At 42.3% G+C, this 15982-nt stretch overlaps 1 protein-coding gene across 3 annotated transcripts in view; it reads left to right on the top strand.

The window, feature by feature from the left end:
* Positions 1-15982, top strand: part of DCTD (dCMP deaminase) — a 117165-nt gene that overhangs the window by 16012 nt on the left and 85171 nt on the right. The window contains exon 4 of one of the 3 annotated variants that reach the window (XR_006266820.1): positions 13064-13097. The exons of 1 other annotated variant lie outside the window; for it this stretch is intronic. The gene's annotated coding sequence lies outside the window, so the exon portion shown is untranslated. Of the gene's footprint in view, positions 1-13063; positions 13110-15982 lie in introns of those variants that run through there. One more of the 3 variants, XM_043454335.1, reaches the window with a different exon arrangement.

Raw genomic sequence — 15982 nt, 5'->3', positions numbered from 1 at the left:
CTAAGCACGCATGCACACACAGGAAATAGTGAAGGACAGAGGAACCCGGCTTTCTGCAGTCTGTGGGGCTGCGAAGAGTCAGACACGACTTAGCAACAACATATATATTTATACACAGACACACACACACACACACACACACACACATATATATGCCACAACTTCTTTATCTGTTCATCTGTCACTGGACACTTACAGATAGTGCTGCAATGAACATGGGGTACAGATATCTCTTCGACATAATGTCTTCATTTTTTCAGATATATCCTGAGACGTGGAATTGCTGAATTATGTGGTGCTTCTATTTTGAACGTTTTGAAGAGATTTGTACTGTTTTCCATACTGACTGCACCATTTTCCAGCCTTTCCAACAGGGCATAAGGGTTACCATTTCTCTTCATCCTCACCAGCATCTGCTATCTCTTGGCTTCTTGGTGATGGCAGTTCTAACAAGCACGAGGTTAGAGATCTCACTGTGGTTTTGATCTCCTCATATCTTATCCACATTAACCTGTAGAACTGAGGATAATAATTTGGGTGCACGTATCCCTCATTCATCCTGCTACTGCTACTGCTAAGTCACTTCAGTCGTGTCCAACTCTGTGCGACCCCATCCCTGGGATTCTCCAGGCAAGAACACTGGAGTGGGTTGCCATTTCCTTCTCCCCTCATTCATCCTAGGCCTCTTTAAAAAACTTCAAGGACACCACAGCCCTGCATCACTGTTGCAAATGGTCAAGGATCAGAGGCACTCCTTGGAAAGTGTCAGGAATCCATGACTCAAGTCCATGGCAGTCAAATGCTTTCCTGGGGAGCCTTGCATAAATATTCCTAAGACCTCTTCCACAAATGTTACGTGAATTGGTATGTGAAATCCTGCATAGTAAAGAAAAGGAAATGGAACCTCACTTCACTCTCCTTCTTGGGGCAGTTCAAGGTCCACAGACCCCCAAGGGTAGGCCTTCAGCAGATAAAGGAGTGAGACTTGGTAGGGGAAGGGAAGTCTCTGTGAGGGCTGAAACTTTGCAGCTTTTCCCCGGGAAATCAACGAGCTTTGCTGAAGGATGGATTGCCAGCCAGTGAGTGCAGAAGGAGACCGGGAACTGAATCTTCTGTGTGCACACGTAGGAAGGAAGATTCATGGAAAGTGATCCAGTAGTCAACACTTCAGTTCAGTTGCTCAGTCATGTCCAATTCTTTGCGACCCCATGGACTGCAGCACGCCAGGCTTCTCTGTCCTTCCCCATCTCCCAGAGTTTGCTCAAACTCATGTCCATCGGGTCAGTGATGTCATCCAACCATCTAACCCTCTGTCGTTCCCTTCTCCTCCTGCCTTCAATCTTTCCCAACATCAGGGTCTTTTCTAGTGAATCAGCTTTTTGCATCAAGTGGCCAAAGTATTGGAGCTTCAGCTTCAGCTTCAGTCCTTCCAATGAATATTCAAGACTGATTTCCTTTAGGATTGACTGGTTTGGTCTTCTTACAGTCCAAGGGACTCTCAAGAGTCTTCTCCAACACCACAGTTCAAAAGCATAAATTCTTCACTGCTCAGCTTTCTTTATAGTCCAACTCTCACATCCGTATATGGCTATTAGGAAAACCATAGCTTTGGCTCTACAGACCTTTTTTGGCAAAGTAATGTCTCTGCTTCTTAATATGCTACTTAGGTTGGTCATAGCTTTTCTTCTCAGGGGCCAACGTCTTTTAATTTCATGGCGGCAGTCACCATCTGCAGTGATTTTGGAGCCTACATATGTCACTGTTTCTATTGTTTCCCCATCTATTTGCCATGAAGTGATGGGACCAGATGTCATGAACTTCATTTTTTGAACATGAGTTTTAAGCCAGCATTTTCACTCTCCTCTTTCACTCTCATTCAGAGGCTTTTTAGTTCCACTTTCTGGCATAAAAGTGGTGTTATCTGCATATATGAAGTTGTTGATATTTCTCCCTGCAATCTTGATTCCAGCTTGAGCTTCATCCAACCCGGCATTTCGCATGATGTACTCTGCATCTAAGTTAAATAAGCGAAGTGACAATATACAGCCTTAATGTACTCCTTTCCCAATTTTGAACCAGTCTGTCCGGTTCTAACTGTTGCTTTTTGACCTGAATACAAATTTCTCAGGAGGCAGGTAAGGTAGTCTGGTATTCCCATCTCTTGAAGAATTTTCCACAGTTTTTTTGTGACTGTGATCCACACAGTCAAAGGCTTTGGCGTAGTCAAAGAAGCAGAGGTAGATGATTCTGGAATTCTCTTACTTTTTCGATGATCCAATGGATGTTGGCAATTTGATCTCTGATTCCTCTGCCTTTTCTAAATCCAGCTTGAACATCTGGAAGTTCTCAGTTTTCGTACTTTGAAGCCTAGCTTGGAGAATTTTGAGCATTACTTTGCTAGTGTGTGAGATGAGTAGAATTGTATGGTAGTTTGAACATTCTTTGGCATTACCTCTTTTGGGGATTGGAATGAAAACTGACCTTTTCCAGTCCTGTGGAAGGACTGTGTCCAAGGGCAAAGGAGAAGACCCAACAAGATGGTAGGAGGGTGAAATCATGTTTAGAAGCAAATTCCATACCCACCAGAAGTGCTCAGAGGACTCACCCAAAACCTGTGTGCACTAGGACCCAGGAACCCCAGAAGAGACTGAGCCAGACGTGCCTTTGAGCGTCTGAGTGTCTCCTGCGGGGGTGCAGGGCAGCAGTTGCCTGCCTCACCGATAGGAGCTCTGGCTGCATTAGACCTCAGAGGCCCCGTGTGTGGCATAAAACCTCTTGGAGGAGGTCACCATTATTTCCGCCATAAAGCCACTGCGCAGATGAGCCAGAGACTGGGGAAGATTTATACCGAAGAAGTTCTCACACTGTTGGGAAAGTTCTAGGGCCCACAACAGATTTCCCAACCTGGAGATCTGGCAGAGGGACTGAGAACCCCCAGGGAATTTGACTTTGAAGGCCAGTGGGACTTGATGGCAGAACTTCCACAGGACTGGGGAAACAGACTCTTGGAGGGCACAAACAAAAGCTTGTGTGCACCGGGACCCAGGAGGAAGGAGCAGTGACCTCACAGGAGACTGAGCAGGACATGCCCGTGAGTGTCCAGGAGTCTCTGATGGAGGCATGGGTCAGCAGTGGCCTGCATCGGGGTCAGCAGCACTGAATACAACAGTCCTGGATCTGCTGGCATAAGTCCTTTTGAAAGTGGTCGCCATTACCCCTTCCATAGTGAGGCTTCAGGTGATGAAAAGATGTTCTTTTCATCATAGAGGACAGGGATGCAAAAGTAGGAAGTCAAGAGATACCTGGAGTAACACGCAGCTTTGGCCCTGGAGTACAAAATGAAGCAGGGCAAAGGCTACCAGGTTCCTCAGGGAACACAGCCCCACCCATCAACAGAAAATTGGATTAAAGATTTACTGAGCATGGCTCCGCCCACCGGAGCAAGACCCAGGTTCTCCCACAGCCAGTCCCTCCCATCAGGAAGCTTCTACAGGCCTCTTATCCTCATCCATCAGAGGGCAGACAGAATGAAAACCACAATCACAGATAAGCAACCAAACTGATCACATGGATCACAGCCTTGTCTAACTCTATCAATCAATGGGCCATGCTGAGTAGGGCCACCCAAGACAGATGGGTCATGGTGGAGAGTTCTGACAAAATGTGGTCCACTGGAGAAGGGAATGGCAAACCACTTCAGTATTCTTGCCTTGAGAACCTCGTGAACAATATGAAAAGGGAAAAAGATAGGACACTGAGAGATGAACTCCCTGGGGTGGTAGGTGCCCAATATGCAAATGGAGAAGAGTGGAGAAATAACTCCAGAAAGAATGAAGAGGCTGGAGGTGGTGGTGGTTTAGTCGCTCAGTCATGTCCGACTCTTGTGGCCCCATGGACTGTAGCCTGCCAGGTTCCTCTGTCTATGGGATTCTCCAGGCAAGAATACTGGAGTGGGTTGCCATTTCCTTCTCCAGGGAATCTTCCTGACTCAGGAATCGAACCCGGGTCTCCTGCATTGCAGGCAGATTCTTTACTGACTGAGCTACAAGGGAAGCCCATGAAGAGGCTGAGCCAAAGTGAACACAACATCCAGTTGTGAATGTGACCAGTGATGGACGTAAAGAACAGTATTGCATAGGAACCTGAAATGTTAGGTCCACTAATCAAGGTAAATTAGCAGTGGTCAAACAGGAGATGGCAAGAGTGAACATCCACATTTTAGGAATCAGTGAACTAAAATGGACCAAGTTTAATTCAGATGACCGTTATGTCTACTACTGTGGACAAGAATCCCTTAGAAGAAATGGAGTAGCCCTTATAGTCAACAAAAAAGAGTCCAAAGTGCAGTACTTGGGTGCAGTCTCAAAAATGACAGACTGATAGTTGCTTGTTTCTAAGGCAAACCATTCAATATCACAGTAATCCAAGTCTATGCCCCAACCACTAATGCTGAAGAAGCTTAAGTTGAATGGTTCTATGAAGACAAGACCTTCTAGAACTAACACCAAAAAAAAAAAAAAAAGATGTCCTTTTCATTATAGAGGACTGGAATGCAAAAGTGGGAAGTCAAGAGATACCTAGAGTAACAAGTAAATTTAGCTTTGGAGTACAAAATTAAGCAGGGCAAAAGCTACCAGAGTTTTACCAAGAGAACATACTGGTTATAGCAAACAACCTCTTCCAGCAACACAAGAGATGACTCTACACATGGATGTCACCAAATGGTCATTACCAAAATCAGATTGATTATATTCTTTGCAGCCCAAAATAGAGAAGCTCTATACAGTCAGCAAAAACAAGACCAGGAGCTGACTGTGGCTCAGATCATGAACTCCTTATTGCCAAAGTCAGACTTAAATTGAATAAAGTAGGGAAAACCACTAGACCATTCAGATATGACTTAAATCCCTTACAATTATACAGTGGAAGTGACAAATAGATTCAAGGGATTAGATCTGATAGAGTGCCTGAAGAACTATGGACAGAGGTTCATAACATTGTACAGGAGGCAGTGATCAAAACTATCCTGAAGAAAAAGAAATGCAAAAAGGCAAAATGGTTGTCTGAGGAGGCCTTACAAATAGCTGAGAAAAGAAGAAAAGCAAAAGGCAAAGAAGAATAGGAAAGATATACCCATCTGAATGCAGAGTTCCAAAGAATAGCAAGGAGAGATAAGAAAGTCTTCCTAAATGATCAATGCAAAGAAATAGAGGAAAACAATAGAATGGGAAAGACTAGAAATCTCTTCAAGAAAATTAGAGATACCAAGGGAGAATTTCATGCAAAGATGGGCACAATAAAGGACAGAAGTGGTATGGACCTAACAGAAGCAGAAGATATTAAGAAGAGGTGGCAAGAATACACAGAAGAACTATACAAAAAAGATCTTAATGACCCAGATAACCATGATGGTGTGATCACTCACCTAGAGCCAGACATCCTGGAATGCAAAGTCAAGTGGGCCTTAGGAAGCATCACTAGGAGCAAAGCTAGTGGAGGTGATGGAATTCCAGCTGAGCTATTTCAAATCCTAAAAGATGATGCTGTGAAGGTGCTGCACTCAATATGCCAGCAAATTTGGAAAACTCAGCAGTCATTGCTTAGGTAAATGGGGGAAAAAAAGAGATAAAGGTGGGGGACTTTCCTGGCAATTCAGTGGTTAAGATTTCCCCCTTCCAATGCAGGGGGTACAGGTTCTATCCCCAACTGGGGAACTAAGATCCTACATGCCACATGGTGTAGTCAAAAAAAGGGCCGAGGGAGAAAAGACATATCTCTCAGTTATGTTTTCTATCTTCTTTTCAGGATTTATCCAAATCTTCATTAATGTATTACAAGAACATTTTGTTTTTCTTTCTACTTTACTTGCTTGAAACTTTTAAACTACTTTGGTATCATTCTCTAGCATGGGCAGATTTTTTTTTTTTTGAAGTGTTTCTTTAGGGACCATTAAATATAGTTTTTAATCTGTTTCACTTGATTTTTATTTTAGTAATACCCAGAGGAATATTCATATATGAATCAGCCTGAAATAATGGAGCTTGGAATAATTGTATTTTGGGGAAATAGGTCAGTTCACAGCTGCCACTAAAAAGGTAGCATCTTGCAGCAGTGGTTCTTTCTGAATATGGATCATCAAAGCTGCTGCTCAGTCACCCATTCCATGTGTTTTAAGCTTGATATTAATGGTTAGAAATGTACAAATGTAGTAGTTTGGGGCGGGGGACAAATTTTTGAACAAAATGAGTTTAGGTTAAAATTTATAGGGCGTTCGGGGCCCAAATTTCAGCAGTAAGACTACTCCAGCACACTTCACCTGATTTGAGAACATTCGTACAGGTTCTTACCCACTTCTGAACTTGGTGATGAACATTCACGCACACGAATCCAGTGTTTGTACACTGACGCCTCCCTTTCCTGCCCCCTAGGTTTTACCTGCGACACCAGAGAGGTCATGAGATGATGATGCCACCTGGTGGTCAATAGGGGTAACTAACATTGACCCCCAAACTCTCCTCTCCCGTTCAGTTCCAGGTCTGCTCTGCGCAGTAAATATTTGTTGAATTTACATGAGGGCCGGGGATTGTGATAATCCCTAGGGGACAAACCTATCCCTGTCTACTTTTCTTCCTTTCTTTTGTTTTCTTTTTTTTACCATTTACAATTCCATTTACTTAGTCTCAGGCAATTGCTTTCTTGGTAACAGACTCATTCTCTTTCCCCCTCTTGGCCCCAGTCTCTCAGTTCTTGCTTGGCTCCTTTAGAAACGGTTAGCCCTCCTCTCCTTCTTTCTCAGCCTCCATTTGGGCACCATCAATGACGATAACCATGACTCAAAGCAAAAATGTTATGCTGTTAGACATTGTGCCAAGGAAAAGGGAAGTCATACATTTTATAATTTCCCCACAAACTTCTAAAGCCCTTGAGAGGCCCCGGAGTTTCACAAAGGACTCTGTCTTCCCATCTAATTGTGTCTACACTGTTTTTTCTTTACTTTTCCTGAGGCACCAACATTGAAGAAAAATATTTCTAATTCTTCTCATGCATTTTCTATTTCTAGCCATAGTAAGTGTTGCTTTTTACTACTTTCAGCTCATTGTGGGTTATATAAGCTTATCTGAGATTGTTTGTAAGCATAATCACCATTGATTAAACTGCTTTTAGGGAAAATTCATTTCAGCCAAAAAAAGAAGCTAAAAGCTTTTGAAATGTAGTCCACGTCAACAGGAAAATTTTCTTCAGTTAAGAGTCATAAATTAGGGGCTAGTTCGTTTACAATATTAAAAAGATTTACTACTTCATAGATCAACTATCATGGAATTGCTAAATAACATGATCTTCTGAATGCATTTAAATTGTGATTCAATTATAAAGCATTTAGAAATGGAAGTTGCTCTAAATCCAGTGGGTATAAACACAGAACCAGTAAGAATCAAAGAATTTGGAAAGAATCACATAATTTCAGAATTCTCCTAGTTCTACAAAGTGTGCACATATTTTCTGAAATATTCTCATGTGCAATCAAAACATTTGGGATGACTAATCTTGAGAACTATGTAACTTTCAAATAAATTCCTAGAATTCACGGTGGAGTTGCTAAATCAAAGGGTACATACATTTGTAATTTTGATAGATATTGCCAAATTTCCCTTCACAGAGATTATGCTAGTGACGTTGTTATCATTTTTTGAATCCCCAAAGACGTCATTATTATTGGTTTATACAGTCAGTGTTAGATTTAGCCAAACATTTATGGTTTCCTTTGCTATTCTTTCCTTTCTCATCTCTGGCATTTCATATAGGGTCATTTTCCTGTCAAATGTATATCCTTCAGGATTTCCTGTAGTGAGTTTCTGCTGGTGGCAAATTCTGTTTTGTTTGTCTGAAAATGTCTTTATTTGCCCTCCTTCCTGAAATAATTCTAGGTGGATAATTATGGTCTCTTAATGGCAACCCTGGTTGGACTTCCCTGGTGGATCAGATGGTAAAGTGTCTGCCTACAATGCGGGAGACCTGGGTTCAATCCCTGGGTCAAGAAGATCTCCTGGAGAAGAAAATGGCAACCCACTCCAGTATTCTTGCCTGGAAAATCCCATGGACAGTAGAACCTGGTAGGCTATAGTCCATGGGGTCGCAAAGAGTCAGACATGACTGAACGACTTCACTTTCACTTTCAATGGTAACCCACTCCAGTATTCTTGCCTGGAGAATCCCATGGACAGAGGAGCCTGGCAGACTACAGTGCGTTGGGTACAAAGAGTTGGATTCGACTTAGTGACTAAGCATGCAACACCTGGAAAAATCTCATCCTTTCAGCTTCCTTTGTTGCTGTTGAAGACTTAGGAATTAACTAAGTGTAATTCTTTCTGCTGCTGTGGCTCAGTCATGTCCAACGCCTTTGCGACCCCATGGACTGTTAGCCCGCCAGTCTCCTTTGTCCATGGAATTTCCCTGGCAAGAAGACTGGAGTGGGTTACCATTTCCTTCTCCAGGGGATCTTCCCAACCCAGGGACTGAACCCATGTCTTCTGTGTCTCCTGCATTTTAGGTGGATTCTTTACCTGCTGAGTTATTGGGAAAGCCCGACTATACCTCTTTCCAAGGTAATTCATTTTCTCCCCCTCTGGCTGCTTTTAAGATCTTTCTCTTCGAATTTTAAAATAATTTATATTCTTTTAGGGCTTTTCAGAAATTTGTTTTGTTTTCATTTTCTTTGATGTGTCTAAAGCTGGATTTTCTTTTTTCCTGCTTTGACTTTGATGAGCTTCTTAAATCTGTGGATTTGTCTCTTTTAAATATGGTTTTTTATTTACTTATCTTCTCCAGACTCTCAATAAATGTATATAAGGCCCTCTTAATTCTTCCTTCTATGATTTTATCCTCTTTTCTGTATTTCTTGCCTTCTGTGCTACATTCTAGGTAATTTCTTCTGACCAGCATCAACATTCAGTTTAGTAATGTTCTCTTTAGTTATTATGTCTAATCTGCTCGTAAATTCTTTTTGAGTAATTTTCTCAGTTGTAGAGTTTTTCAATTTTAGAAGTTCTGTTTGCTTCGTTGTTAATGTATTGTTTATAGTTTTTGGTTTCCTGGAGATATTTTCAAGCTAATTTTTTTATTTCTTAATACATCAAAGCAGTTGTTCGATATTGCATGCCTGAGAATCCCCGTGTCTGAGGTGTTTGTGGGGAGGCTGTGGTCACGTTCCTTTCGGCTCCCTGTCAATTGACAAGATGAATGGCTGGGGCAGCAGCCGCTGCGCCCTGGTGCCCTTGAGTAGTTTAGGAAAAGCCCGTGGTTCCAGACCAAGGGTGTCAGTGTATGGTCATTTCTTGGTTTTGGGGTAACTAGACCTGACAGTGGGCTTCCCAGGAGGCACTAGTGGTGAAGAACACCCCCTGCCAATGCAGGTTAGATGTAAGACATGCAGGTTTGATCGCTGGGTTGGGAAGATCCCCTGGAGGAGGGCGTGGCAACCCACTCCAGTATTCTTGCCTGGAGAATCCCATGGACAGAGGAGGAAGAAGAAAACCATGCTTAGAAAGAAAGACCACATTGCAAGAATAAATAGAAAGCAAACAGATATATACATTGTGGCTAAATTTAAAAAGCACTAGCTATGTAAACTAATGCATATAATATACAGTCAGGGCTGTATATTGTCACCCTGCTTATTTAACTTGTATGCAGAGTACATCATGAGAAATGCTGGACTGGATGAAACACAAGCTGGAATCAAGATTGCCGGGAGAAATATCAATAACCTCAGATATGCAGATGACACCATCCTTATGGCAGAAAGTGAAGAACTAAAGAGCCTCTTGATGAAAGTGAAAGAGGAGAGTGAAAAAGTTGGCTTAAAGCTCAACATTCAGAAAACTAAGATCATGGCATCTGGTCCCATCACTTCATGGCAAATAGATGGGGAAACAGTGGGAACAGTGACAGACTTAATTTTTTTGGACTCCAAAATCGCTGCAGATGGTGATTGCAGCCATGAAATTAAAAGACGCTTACTTCTTGGAAAGAAAGTTATGACCAACGTAGACAGCATATTAAAAAGCAGAGACAATACTTTGCCAACAATGGTCTGTCTAATCAAGGTTATGGTTTTTCCAGTGGTCAGGTATGGATGTGAGAGTTGGACTGTGAAGAAAGCTGAGCGCTGAAAAATTGATGCTTTTGAACTGTGGTGTTGGAGAAGACTCTTGAGAGTCCCTTGGACTGCAAGGAGATCCAACCAGTCCATCCTAAAGGAGATCAGTCCTGGGTGTTTATTGGAAGGACTGATGCTGAAGCTGAAACTCCAATACTTTGGCCATTTGATGCGGAGAGCTGACTCATTTGAAAAGACCCTGATGCTGGAAAAGATTGAAGGCAGGAGGAGAAGGGGACGGCAGAGGATAAGATGGTTGGATGGCATCACCAACTCAATGGCATGAGTTTGAGTAAACTCCGGGAGTTGGTGATGGACAGGGAGGCCTGGCGTGCTGCGATTCATGGGGTCGCAAAGAGTCAGACATGACTGAGCGACTGAACTGAACTGAATGTAAACTAATAGCAACAACAATAATGACTGACTTGAGAATGTGTAAACAAGGTTGTAACCACTGGAGAATATAACATATAAGGTAATAGGCATTTAAAAATGCATTTTGAAATCCTAGTGTCAGTTGAAAAGAGAGTAAGGATACTGACTAAATTTGGCTTTAAGTCAAATATTCATCATGAGTATTAAGAGTAACTCCTAAAAGAATAAAAGTAGAACATATAACTTACAAATGAATTGAAAATAACAGAGAAATGATGATGAAAATCATCACTATCACTATCACTAGGGGATAGGCAAGCGGAAATAAGAAGAAAAGAGAAGTATGGAAAGTAGCATGAAAATAAGCTGGTAGAAATAAATCCAGTGTGTCAGTAGTCCTGGCAAACATAACTGGATAAAAATTTGTGCTATATTCTGTATACAAGAGACGTATAATGATTTAGAAAGGTTAAGTAAAGAATCAAACAACTGAAACCAAACATATACTATCCAGAACCAAAACAGAACCAAAAAACAACAAATTTGTGAGTCATAACAATATTGGGCATCACAGAGCTGGAAGCGAAAAGCACTGCTGGGGATAGTGAAAACTTAAATAATGAACAAATGCACTTAAGAATATAACTCTGAAATAGTATGTACCTAACAGTGAGTGAGTAAAGTCGCTCAGTCCTGTCCGACTCTTGGAGACGCCATGGACTGTAGCCTCTAAGGCTCCTCTATCCCTGGAATTTTCCAGGCAAGAATACTGGAGTGGGTTGCCATTTCCTTCTCCAGGGGATCTTCCCGACCCAGGGATTGAACCCAGGTCTCCCCCATTGCAGGCAGACGCTTTACCATCTGAGCCACCAGGGAAGCCAATGTACCTAATAGCAAAGTCTTGCATGTAAAGTGCAAATGTTGACAGAAGAGAACGAGAAGTAAACAAAAGCATCAATGCAAAGAGCAGTTTTTAACCATATCACTGTCTGTCGTTGATGGATCAGGTAGGTAAAGGTTTAGCAAAGACATCTAAGATTTTAGTAATACAACAAGTGTGACCTAATGGCTATATTAGAAAAAAACAAACAAAAAACCCTATGCCCCATAGAGAATAGATGTAATTTTTAGGCATATGTGCAACATAATTAAGGTCACAAAGGAAATACCAACAAATACCAAAGCATTTTTATCATATTGGCCACCTTTTCTTACCTCACTGCTATTAATTTGAAATTAATAACAAATAGACAGCAGAGTTTCATGTTTTTGCAAATGAGGATAAAACGTCTAAAGCACAGACAATAAAATAGTTATAATGGAATAATAATTGCTAATGTTACTTGAGCAGTGACTAGATACCAGGCACTGGTTAATGCATCTTACACGTTTTAGCCAGTTTAATGCTCATAACAACCCTAAGACAGAAGAACTATCATCTTCAGATAATGATATTACAGATATTCTATTAGCTTACAGATAATGAAATTCAGGCACAGAGTGATTCAATAACTCGTCCAAGAGGCAGACCCATCTTTTTTATCACAACCCCGAACTGCTTCTCCACTTAGAAAATAAGCCTGTAACTGAAAATAAAATACACAGAAACAGGCAGGGTGCGTCAGAAGTGGTAATGACTGGGGTGTTTATCATCTTAAATGCCGTAGCTGAATTATACACTCAGCTGAATGAACCCGACAGTAGTAAATGCAATGAAATTAATAGAAAGCATAAATTTGGTAAAATAGAAAACAAAGAAACAATAGAGGAGATTATAAAACCCAAAGCTGATTCACTGCAGAAACTAATAAAATGGTAAGACCTGCAAGCAAGATGGAGCAAAAAAAGAGAGATAAAGCACATACAAAAATTCACCAAGACTGAGACACGTTGCCAGAGATGGAGCGGAGATTTTTGAAAACCAAGAGGGAGTGCTGTTCACAACACAATACCAATGCTGGGAAAACAGATAAAATGGACAGTTTTCCCAAATACACATAACTTCTCAAGGGACTGGAAGAGGAAGAGAAAAGCTAAATACAAAAAATCATGGAAGAATTCTGTCAGTACTTAAAAATCACTCCCAAAACCTAACCCCAGAAATGTTCAGTGCATACCCAATGATTATCTGAATGATCGGGACTCTTTTAAATAGATGATGAGGCGAGGTTTCTAACTCACTTCACGAACTCACACAGTGAAAGGAAAGTTACAAAGACTCATTTGTGAACATCGTTAAAAAAATCCTAAATAAATTTGGCAAACTGAGCTTCGGCAATATAGAAATAAAAGAATTCTTCATGAACAAATTGGGTTAATTGCTGAGTGCAAAAATGGTTTAAAATTAGAAAATCGTGTTCACATTATTTATCACACTAACAAATTAAAAGAGAAAAAAATGAGAGCATCTTGGAAAACCCAGAAATGGCACTTGATAAAATTCAACATCAATTCATGATAACATTTTGTTTTTACTAAAACAGGAATAGAAAAAAAAAACTTGCTTAACCTACTTTTATTTTTATTTTCCAGGAAAATTAAAATCTGAAGCCAATTTGGTGGAGTAGTGAGCCCACAGGTATTTGCAGTATAATCCTCTGAACTTGGTTATTTGTTTATTTGTTCTGTTTTGGTTTTGGATCATCTAGACGTTAAGTGGAAAAATAATTGAGATAACAGAGGAAGTGATGATACAGAAAATGTATAAAATCAAGATACTGATGAAAGAACAGAAAACAAATTATCACTAAAAAATAAAGTTGAAGAAAAGAGGACTGTGGTTGGTACTTTAGATGCTGTGTTAGTCCATTCAGGTTACTCTAACAATATGTCACTGACCTCGTGGCTTATAAATAATAGGAGTTTGACAGTTCTGGAGGGTGAAAGTTCAAGATCAAGACTCTGGCAGGCTCAGTGTCTGCTGGGAGCGGGGCGGGTGGCCTGCTTCCTGGTTCTTGGGCAGCTGTCTTTTCACTGTGTTCTCATATAGTGGAAGGATTCCCTGGTGGCTTAGAATCTGCCTGCCAATGCAGGAGGCACGGGTTCCATCCCTGGTCTGGGAAGATCCCCTGGAGAAGGGAATGGCAATCCACTCTAGTATGCCTGGGCTTCCCTGGTGGCTCAGACATTAAAGAATCCGCCCGCAATGCGGGAGACCTGGGTTCAATCCCTGGGTCGGGAAGATCCCCTGGAGGAGGACATGGCAACCCACTCCAGTATTCTTACCTGGAGAATCACATGGACAGAGGAGCATGGCGGGCTACAGGGGGTCGCAGAGTCAGACATGACTGAGCAACTGAGAATGCATGCATGCGGTGAAAGGGGTAAGGGGCTTTCTGGGGTCTTTTGTAGAACCTCACTGACCCCATCGCCAGGGCCTTGCATCTCTCCAAGCTCCACCTCCTAATACCGTTGCACTGGGCATCCGGTTTCAACAGATGAAGTTCCGAGGGTCATAAACATTCAGTCTGTGGCAAATGGTTAGGCAATAAAAACAAACAGTTTGGAGAATTGGGAAGCAGACAACAAGAGGTGAAAACTTACAAGAAGCAGAAAAAGAAGGACTCCTAAGAACCATAGAAGTTCATCTAGATGGAAAGTTAGAAGGAAACAAAATAGCAATTTGAATCTAGTAAAACATTTGTGGGGACAAGGACTGGTCATTTAAAACAAAAAAGAGGAGGAAAGGAGGAGAGGAAAGGGAAAAAAAAATACCACTCACTCTGTTAATATGTTAAGTAGAACTCTCAGAGCTGAGGGTTTTTCTCCTCACCTGGGCTAGAGAGCTGTGGTCACGATGTGCTCACGTCATGAATCTTTTGTGCAACCAGATCACTGTCAGCCCTGCGTGTCTCTAATCGGGGTGCAGGCAGACAACTCCTGGGTATGCGCTGGGGGCTTGAGAACAGGGGCACTGGCCACCCAAATATCACCTGCATCGTACAACACTGGAAATTTATGTTGGTTAAAAAAATACTGTGTGAAAATGCTTACATGCTATGTAAGTGGCTTTAGAGTTATGGAAGATAAGGTAACACATGGGATAGGGATAAGACGAGCTTTACTGTAGTCTGTAATAACACCTTGACAGGCATTAGGATATACTAGCCTTTATTCATGTCTTCATTCCAAAATCTTCCCTGAGTGCCTGCTTGAGATGCACGAGACAGTCTGCCCTTGTGAGCTCGCAGGAGAGACCCGGTGCTCAGGTATAATACCAGGCAGATGGAGGTGAGCGCCTTGAGACCCAACAGCCTCGTAATGCAGGGGTAGAGCTCAGTGAGCTGTGGGCATCCTGGAAGACTCCGTGGAGGAGGTGGCGTCCGCCGGGACCCTGAAACTCAGGGGACACGTGAAGGTGAGAAGATGGAGAGACGACTCAGACAAACAGTCCTCTTTCCTTTCATGCAACACTGGATACTGTCCAGTCACCCATGTAAGAAAGGCGAGCGTAGTTCAGACACATTTGTGTTAGGAAAGAGGAGCCCAAAGTCTGGCATGAAAAACCCCTTAGGGGGTCCCTGGACACTTAGGATGAGCTGGAGGAGAAAATAGTATGCAGGTTTCTGGCTTCAGTACCTCGACTTGGGACAGACTTGGTATTCCAAGTCTCAGATGCCCACTGCCCTTTCTTCTCAGCCAGCCTCCGGCACTGTGTCAACAGAAACCAGTGAGGAATGATGCCCGTCCACCTTCGGGGTCAAATTGGACCTCCATGCGGTTCCCCTGTTCAAAGGAATGAATCTAATTGAACATATCTCCTCCCATAGCCCAAAGCAAGGGTACTCACTTGTGAATAATTTGAAAAGGCAAGCAGAAATCTTTGACTGGGCTACTTCAGAACATCTCATAATAGAAAGACGCCTGTATTTCAGTCATCAGAATTATAATATCCTCCCATATTCACACTTAGGATGACCATTTTGAGTGGTGGTGTTTCTTTGTGAGCTGGGATAATTGTGGTCAATGACAAGCAGAAATTTCCCCTGCCGGGCTCACAGAGATTTCCCCTGGGAAGTTTACCCTGAGGAACAGATTAAGAATCTGCCTGCAGTGCAGGAGACCTGGGTTCGCTCCCTGGGTCAGGAAGATCCCCTGGAGAAGGGAATGGCAACCCACCCACTCCAGTATTCTTGCCTGGAAGATCCCATGGAGAGAGGAGCCTGGTGGGCTGCAGTCCATGGGGTCACAAAGAGCTGGACACGACTGAGCAACTCATACAAAGGAATCAGAGCGAAAGGACAGACATTATAACGCACACATTCTTTAGAGATGCTTGCAAAGTGTTTTACATGCCAAGGTGTATAAAGGCGTTGATAGGTATGAGATGCATTAAAACCTTTGGCGTCTGGTGGTCCGGACCTTGTTATCCTTAAGTCCTGGGACTGGAAGCGTAGCATCTCTGCAGAAATGCAAACCCCGGCCCTACCTTGAACCCAGATCCCCAGGCAT

This window comes from Cervus canadensis, chromosome 31 (assembly GCF_019320065.1).
Source record: "Cervus canadensis isolate Bull #8, Minnesota chromosome 31, ASM1932006v1, whole genome shotgun sequence".
Lineage (NCBI taxonomy): Eukaryota > Metazoa > Chordata > Mammalia > Artiodactyla > Cervidae > Cervus > Cervus canadensis.
The sequence above is the reverse complement of the archived record's forward strand: the minus strand, read 5'-3'. Positions and strand labels throughout refer to the sequence as shown.